Raw genomic sequence first — 8,721 nt, 5'->3', positions numbered from 1 at the left:
CTCCAGCCCAAGTGCATGACTCCAGATGTCATGGAGAAGCCCAGAGTGGCACAGATAATCCTTACAACAACTGATCCACACTCCAGTCAGTTAGAGAGGACACCCCAGAGCCCCAGGCAGAGAATTACAGAATCCACTGCAATAGTTTCACCCTGGTGAAACTTAACTGTGTAATTCTGATTCAGTCCTGAAAGATTGCACTGGTAAACCCTCACATCCAGCATGGCGAGAGTGGGAGCTTCGCATCCCTAAAGTTTTGCTTCCAGATTTGTAAATAACTGCTTTGCTGTTGATTCTTGGAAGGCCACTGAAGCCCTGCAGGCCAGGGGCACACTGCTCTGGGATTTTCCATTGCTGTGTGGTTGTTTACAGCCACACCAAGTGAGTGCAAAATGGGAGTGTTCCAAGCTTGCCCTGTTTTTCCCGGCTTTACACCAACTCAACAAAACTTCGCTCAGAGCAATGCTGTGAAGAACAAGATCCCCTGTGTTCTGCATGGTTTTTATTTTTTAATGACAACTTCAAAATATTAAATATGCCAGGAGGGAAGGGTAAGGAACTGATTCTGTAAAGATTACCCTTTCTTCAGCACAAGACACTGATAGCTTTGGAGCAAACTGAGGGTCAGACTTGAAGAGATGGTGAGGACAGGTTATTTGTCCTGTAAACTGGGACCCAGCAGTACCACAGCTCAGTATTTTGCATTTTGCTGTGCAGCTCTGTGGTAGCAGCGGTGGCACAAGACATGAAACCCTGGTAAACGACAACTTTACCCTTGGCCTCAGGTGCTGTGTAAGCTTCAGCTGACTTTACAAGCTGCTTCTTGGTATTTTGCAGCCATCTCTGAAGTCGGCTGGGGTAGGAAGTACCTTCAAGTTCTTCCCATCTGCGATGTGCTCTGTGGATTCACCTCTTGTGTTGAACCAGGTGTGGCCACAAGAACAAAACCACCCTTGTGCTTGGACCCTGGGCTGTCTGGGTAGCAGGGTGACCACAGATTCAAGCTCCCTGGGAGGGACTGCCTGCAGTTTAAACGTGTTTTATGTCCCAAGCACTGCTGAGAGTTGTGTTCAGCACATGCAAGCTCTGCATCGAGTGTAGCAACTCCAGCTCCAGCAGCACTCATGCTCCAGGCTGTTTGCAGCAAGCCGCAGGTCCCTGCAGACCGATGGCAGAGTCTTGTTTACTGACAGCAGGAGCAGCTCTTAATCATCAAGTGGCCAAGTCATAGAGCAGGAAATACAGCAGAGCCATTTTATCACACGTGTGACATTTTCAAGCCTTTCCCACACTAAGAGGTAACTTGAAAATAAATGTCTGTGCTTGTGTTTTTCAACAAGGGGGGATGGATAGTAAGAGGTGCCTATCTCTTCACTAATCTGCAAGTGCAGATGATGGATTTTCCAGGTAGAGCTGCCTCAGTTGTGTTAGATCTACAATATTCACTTTGTCCCCCTCCTCCTTTTCTCCTCTTTGCATTTCTTTCAGTTCCCTCTCCTGTTTTGCCTTTCTCACCTCTGCTCCTCCCAAACTACTGGGAATACTGAGCAGCCAGTGTTTCCACTGAGTTTCCAGCCCCTGCTTAGCCAAAGCTCTGACTGATCTCAGCTGAGTTTTCCCTTCCCAAAGCTTGGTGAGGTTGGATGCCATACCCCTCCGGCTAGGGCGTCAGGAACACACATGCAAAGTGGGATGTTGGAAGGTGCTGGCAGCTGGCTGCCAGGATGACTCTGCAGGGTAGAGCTTGGAGCCTTGGGCCATGCTTTAAGGCCAACCTGTTTGTCCCCTTGGATTGGGAAAACACTGAGCCATCGTGTGTCACTCCTGGGGACCTGCAAGTGGAGAGAGAGCCCAAACTAGGCTTGTTTCTTATCATCTTGGATTAAATTAACAATGTAGAAGAATGAAAGATGGCACAGGCAAGATCCTGTTTTTTCCTGGCATGTCTTTGACATGTGTAAAACATTGCATTTGCACGTTAATTTCCATGTAATTAGTTGTTGTCAGGCTTAATGAATTGAGTCACTTGAGGATGTTCTAGTCCTTTACCCACCACAGAAACCTGAGTAGCAGCAAGGGCAAAGAGATGGGAAGTCTCTTCCTTTTTCTGGGGGGACTTTATAATCAAATACTTGACTCCACATTTCTAGGGATCCAGCAGCATACATAAAATAATCAGAGATGCACCCACAAGTTTCTGAGCATTAATTTAATCTGCAAGTCTCCAAACTACTTTCTTGTGCTAAAAGTAGGAATGATAATACAAAATTAAATTAAAAGTCTTTATGGGCCTAGGCTAAAAATGAAGCTTTTTAAGTCCTGAGTGAAGGCAGGATTAATTTCTTTGAAGAGCACAAGTGGTAGAGGCCAAGTGAGTGTCTGCTCTATCACGAAGCATTTTAAAAGATACTTTGCAGCCCTGAGTGCCTTTCTTGCTGGAATTGTAACAAGCCAGAAGTTCCTGGTGCAGAAAGAACACCTCCTTCCCGGCCCCGCTCCAGGGACACTTCACATGCTCCTGAGGTTGGCTGGGATGCTGGCAGGGAGGAAAAATGGTGCATTTTATGCTTTCTGGCTCCATTGTTGCTCTCTTCTTATCGCCTCGCGACAGCTCCTTACATTCCTGTCTCTGTTCCTTACAACTGCTTCCTGCTGATGGGACAAGGTTTCCCTCCTGCTCTTTTTGTTCCCCAGATAAAGCTGACAGCCCTCGGTGTCCCTCCACTGCAGTCAGCTTTCTGGCTGATGTTCCCTGCTCACAGCCCCATCCTCACCTAAACGCACCAGAAACACCCAGTCCTGGAGAGAAACGCAGATTCCTCAGCTCTACCCCTGTTGCCTTTTCATCTCACACCTCAAAACATGCCTGGAAGCTCTGGGTTCCTCCCCCTCTGCGGGAAACAGCCCCCTGAGCCCCTCTGGAAGGGGGGGGGGGGTCTGTGAGACAGAGTGCCAAAGGCAGAGCTGCAGCAGCAGCCCTGAGCCAGGCCCTGGGAAATGCTCTCCCAGCTCCTGGCCCACGTCAGGCTTGCAGTGCTTTGGGATGGAAGTTTGGATGCCTGTTCCAGACAGGCTCCCCCTTTACATTTTCCCAAAACTTTATTTTTTTTCCTTTTTTCTTTTTTCTTTTTTTCTTTCTCCTCCAGCCTAGCCCTGCTCCCCACTTTCAGATGGTTCCTCCCAGGCCAGATGCTGTATTATCTGGAGCCACTTTCCCTCCCAGCCTTGTTTTCCTCTGACTCCTGAGTCCTTTGTCTGGCTGCCAAGTGGATCAGCCCTGCCAGGCAGACAGCTGCTCAGCATCGCCGGGCGGGTGCTGCCCTATGGGCTGAGGAGCTGATTCCAGGCTCATTCCATCTCTGAGGGGGACATTCAGCCTCGGAGATGGTGTGTGCCACTCAGAGAAAAAGCAAACAGTACCTGTGAAGCTGCTGGGAGAGGCTGGAAATGGTTAACATAAAGTGGCCTTCGTGCTACTCAGGGTTTACCTTCCAGATAGCCTGGGTAGCGAGCCTTGTGCTCTCCTGCTGCAGCTGGAGGTCTCCCTGGAGGACCACGGAGTGGGAAGGAGAAGTTTCCAAACCCTCAACCACAAAAGCACAGGCCTGGAATCTCTATAATGAGAGTTTTCCTCTTTGCCAGGCAAACAAGCACCAGGCACCAATATCAAAACCAGCCCAGATTCCAATGAAAACCAGCAAAGAAAATAAGAGCAGAAAGAAAACAGCTTAATTTTGGTCGTTAAGACAGGCAAATAAAGCTCCTGAGCCCCCCCAGCCATCCAGGCAGCTCTCCAGGCCCTGACAAACATGGGGTGAACCCAGGGGGGCTTGGGGCAAGGGATTTGGGTGAGGGGTTTGGGTGAGGGGTTTGGGGCTTGGGGCTCCTTCCTTGCTGCTGCTTGCGGGATGGATTATCACCTTATCCTCCCATTACAGGGCTTCCCTGCATCATCTTTCCAGACAAATGAGTGCTCCACCCTGCTGAAAATCCTACAGTTTGCCTGAGAGGACTCTCCCTCCTGTCCCTGTGGGCTGGACTCCAGTTTTCCTCCCACTCAGGAGCCCTTGAAGGCCGTGCCAAGGAGGGCGGCCCAGCCCGGGGTGCGGAGCTGCCACTGCTGCCTCTGCCTCCCACCCTTCAGCCCTGGGCCCCTCCAGGGAATACCCACCCTTTGGCAAAGGCAATGGAGGCTCTGAGATTTGCTTTCATCCCAGCCTTGTCTGGGAAAGCTCCTGAACCTGCTCTGTGTGTCCCAGAGTGGAGGAATCCAGAGCCAAGCAGGGTGCTGGCTGCAGTGCTTCCCAGGTGTCAGGCACCCAAATGTCCTCATCAAATTGTACCCCTGTGAAGTCAGCATTCCAGTGACACCTGGGATGGCTGCAGAATTACCTTTTGGGGGGACAGACTGGGCTAAAACCTGATGGAGAAACCTTCCAAGTGCAAACCAGGTGTCACCAGACCAGTCACACATTCTTGAAGCAAATAATTAAGAGGCACAAACAGCTCAGTCCCTGGTAGTCTCATTTCAACACCAACTGTAAAGCCTGATGGTTCCATCCCTGGTTTGTCAGTGGTCATCTGAGCAGAGGAAGCAGAGAAGAGACTGGAACCAAAGCCCAGGACTGGAAAATGGAAATGACTGAGAGGAAAGGAATGTGGAGCTTCACAACAACTGGGGGTGGGGGGGGGAAGAGAAGAGCACAGAGCAGAAAGGGGAAATCACAGCAACACAACAGCACAATCCCACAGGGTGTGGTGCATGGCATGGCAGCTCCTTGGTGGGCTCTGGGTAGGCACCACACAACCCCCAGGAACACTGCCAGGCCTGGGGCTTCCTTCCCTCACCCAGGCTGGAGCCTCAGACACAGCTTTTGCCAGGGTGAGTCCATTGCATCTGCTCAGCCCCTGCCCGAAGCAGAAGTGAGAGTCCTGGAGATGTCTCCTGCTCAGCTCCTGTGTCTGCACACCCAGATCACTCAAGTGAAAGGCTCAGTGCCCAGCTCAGTGTGGGGTGTGCAGAGCTGCAGTGCCCAGTGCTGGTTTCACTCTCCCAGCCAAGGCAGTGCCACACGGTGATGCCCACAGTGGCTTGGAAGTGGGAACTATTTTTTGGCAGCCAAAGAATCAAATTCTGCCTAAATGTCTTCCTGAGAGTGACAGCAGCAGCCTCCTGCCCTGTAATACCACTATGAACTCCTTCTTCTCCCCCTGCAGAAGCACAGAGGGGACCCTCTGGGGTCCCACCATGGCTGGAGCAGCCGGGCAGCTGCCACGCTGGCCCTGTCATCACCAGTGTGAGCAGAGAGAGGGAGGGACAGTCCCGGATGTGAAGGATTTACAGGCCTGGCAGCCACTCCTGGCAGCAGGCAGTGCTGTCTCTCAGTCACAGTGGGCACTCTGGGGCCAGACTTGCCAGGGATGGAACACGGCGTGGCTGAGGCAACAGCCCTCACCTGCCCAAAAAGGGTGTTCAGGAGAGCAGGTCAGGCTGTGGCATCCACCCCAGGAGCACTGGGGCCTTTTTCCCTGCCAGACGGGGGAGGAAACACAAGGGTTTTCCTCTGGTTCATCCCAGAAAGCAGCAAAGGGCCAGTGGAAGCCACGTGGCTCAGCAGCCACCTTGCAGTCCTGAGGTCTGAGCTGGGACTGAGGATGGAGAAGTGGGAAGCTCCTCCTGAATTCAGGTAGGAAGGAGCTGTTGCCACAAAAGTCCTGATCCCGGGTGCTGCCTCCTCCCAGATCCCAGTCCTGCTGCAGGTAATGCAGGGGGTGGTTTGCAGAGAGCAGCTGCAGGCTGAGATCTTCCCAGTTCATTGCTCACATCTACTTTTCTGTTCAATCCAAGTAACTTCAGGGGTGATGTTACCCAGGAGTAATTAAAACACTTGCAACTTAGTCACTCTGGCTAAGCTGATACAGATCTGTGTTTCTTGCCCTGCAATTCATTTTATTTTTAGCAGTCACAGTCAGTTCTTCCAGCTTACAAATGTAGAAGGAACATATATACCAGATCTGGGCTCCCAAAGGTAGAAGCTCATGAGTTGCCTTGCTGGCATTTTTAAGGTCTATTATTTACATACTGGAAAAAAGCCAATCCAAACCTCTCTTAAAGCATTTCTCCCTTACTTACAGAACACAGCACACTGCTTTATGAAAATTAATAATTAAATTCTGAGGTTTGGGCATCTTCAGTTACTGCTGACAACTTGGCATCATCACTTTTCCAGATTTGGGGAAAATAAGAATGAAAGTCAATCCAAAATGACTTACAAAAATATGATTAGGTAGGTCTGTTTATACCAAACTAACTCTTTAGATAAAGGAAAGATATTTGCATACTGTGCATAAAATATGAAGAAGTCAATACTTTCCAATCTTGATACAAGTTTTATAAACTCTCCTCCATTTTTAAAGATTGTTACAATCAGTATTCAGGGAATGCTGTGAATCTGCTCTTCATTACCAATAAACCCAGTTTAATTAAGCAGTGAAATTAACCAGGTGAAATGCCATAGATTGAAAGAAAAGATGTTTGGATTGTTACAGCATGGTTTCCATTAGTCTGAAGGATCCTAAAATGGAGCAACAATGAGTGTTTAATGTATGCAGAAGTATTACTGAAAGGCCTTCCAGTATAAACACCTATATGGGTAAGAAAATTAAAAGGGGGAAAAATTTTTCCAAAGTAGTAGTTGGTTTAATTTATTTAACACTCAGGGGTTGTCAGGGAGAGCACAGGGACACACAGCACAACACTGCACTGGAGGAGGAAACCTTTCAGGTTGGTGGAGGTTTCCAGTTAGGGCAGGCAAAAAAAAAGAACAAATACAATTCACCTTAAATATTATGCAGCTGTGGTGTTTTGTCACGTTGGACTGGAGAAGTATTAGTAGCAAAGTTCTAGTTAAAATAAACAGTGTACCCTTGGTGCACAGGGTAGTCTTGCAGCAAAAGTTCTTGCAGGGGTTGGTACAGCCCCTCCATGGAAGATGCTGAGGCAGTGAACACCCACCTCAAATAAAATTCTGTAGGCTGTGGGACTTCATGTCAACAACTGAAAAATAAAACAGATGACTTGGCAAATAGAAATGCCATTATGTGCCTGCAGTGAAGCTGACATTTAACTGGTTATCCTCTCCACTCCAGAAAGGAGATACATAGATACGTGTGTAATCAGAAATGTCAGCAGAAAAGTCTCTTTATCCTTCTCACTAAAAATCAAATATGGAAAACTCCTCTTCTGCAGGTGCCCTGTCTCACCAAAGTCATGCAACCAAATTCAGAAACCCAAACCAAACCTCACTCTTACCCAGTAAAACCCAACACGTGTTGACTGGGATATTTACAGGACTTTACAGAGACCACCAAATGTATTTCCCTGTTGGTGAAGCTGCCTGCTTAAGTGCTCCTGCCCCATCACTTCAGTCCCTCCTCTCAGCACTGATCTCTTTTTTCTGGGAAGAAGCAGCAGCACCCTGGGTTTCTGTTCAGCAAAAACCTGCACACAGCTCCATGACACAGCAGGCAAAAAACGCCTTAGATGAGTTCTGGCTTCAGCTTAAACTTGTCCAGTTCCTCTCCCTGACTCTTGTTACCTCCAACTTTGTGCACTCAAAGATTATTTTGGACCCACTAAAAAATCCCAAGGCACATCAGGTGCTGGATATTCTCGCTAGGTTTTTATTCACCCCTCTCTTTTAATGTCAGCTTTTAGAGGGAATCTGCCCTCAGCTGTTGCAGTTCTGGTATTCCCAGTGTTTTCTTCCCTCACGTTTTTCTCCTTTTGGTGCTTTCCAAACTCCTGTGCAACCTCAGCAGCAAAGGAGGCCAAGGCTGCTCCCAGCTGAAGCGTCAGCCCTGGAGGTTTCCCACGTCTCAGGCTGCTCTCAGCCCTGGTTGTGGCTGCAATTACTTCTTGACTTCTGTGAGAGGGAACCATGCAAGCACAGCTGCCAGCACATGACAAAAACACCTCTGTTATTTCTCCACTTTTAGTTTTGAAGTGGGTTATTGACCACAGAAACTACCAGAAGTATTTTGTTGCTCTTTGCAGCTGGGAGCTTCTTGTCGTGACTCTCCAGTCCACGGACCTTGCAAACCACTTAATTCAGGAAAAAACCAGCAAGAGGAGAAGGGCAAAGCCTGTGTGACAACTGCTGGAAGCTTAAGTGCTTCATAAGAGACAGTTCAAGAGATTTCTCAGTAATCTCTTCGATATAAATATATGTATTTTTTAAGGCAATTAAAAATATGCACCTAAGGTAAGAAAGTTCCATTACTTCTGTTTTGCACTTTTAGCCATTACAGGAAACTTAAAACTTTCCCAGGAAACACTCTGCAACAGATGTTTCTTTACTACTTGCAAATTACTGTCTTTCAAGAGTGCTTTTAAGACAGTAACATTTAATCTGAATGTAATCATCATACTTATACATGTTAGGAGAGTGGGCAGGTCCTACTGCTAATGCCTTTAACTTAAAACCTGCAGGTGCTCAGTGAATGCAGAACTGGAGATACTGACAAGGGGAAGAAAATGGAAAGGTATCCAGCTGAACAATGTGGAATGCACTGAAAAGAGAAAAGAAAGCAAACTTTGTGAAAATTCAAATGTTTGTTTCTCTCTGCTACAGGCACTAAGAAGTCAATACCAGTCACTGAAAGACACTGGGAACCAGTTTCTGTCAAGAAAATATATAATGGACTAAAAATACAGAATAA

The sequence above is a fragment of the Heliangelus exortis genome, chromosome 19 (assembly GCF_036169615.1).
Source record: "Heliangelus exortis chromosome 19, bHelExo1.hap1, whole genome shotgun sequence".
NCBI lineage: Eukaryota > Metazoa > Chordata > Aves > Apodiformes > Trochilidae > Heliangelus > Heliangelus exortis.
Note: the sequence above shows the minus strand (reverse complement) of the source record.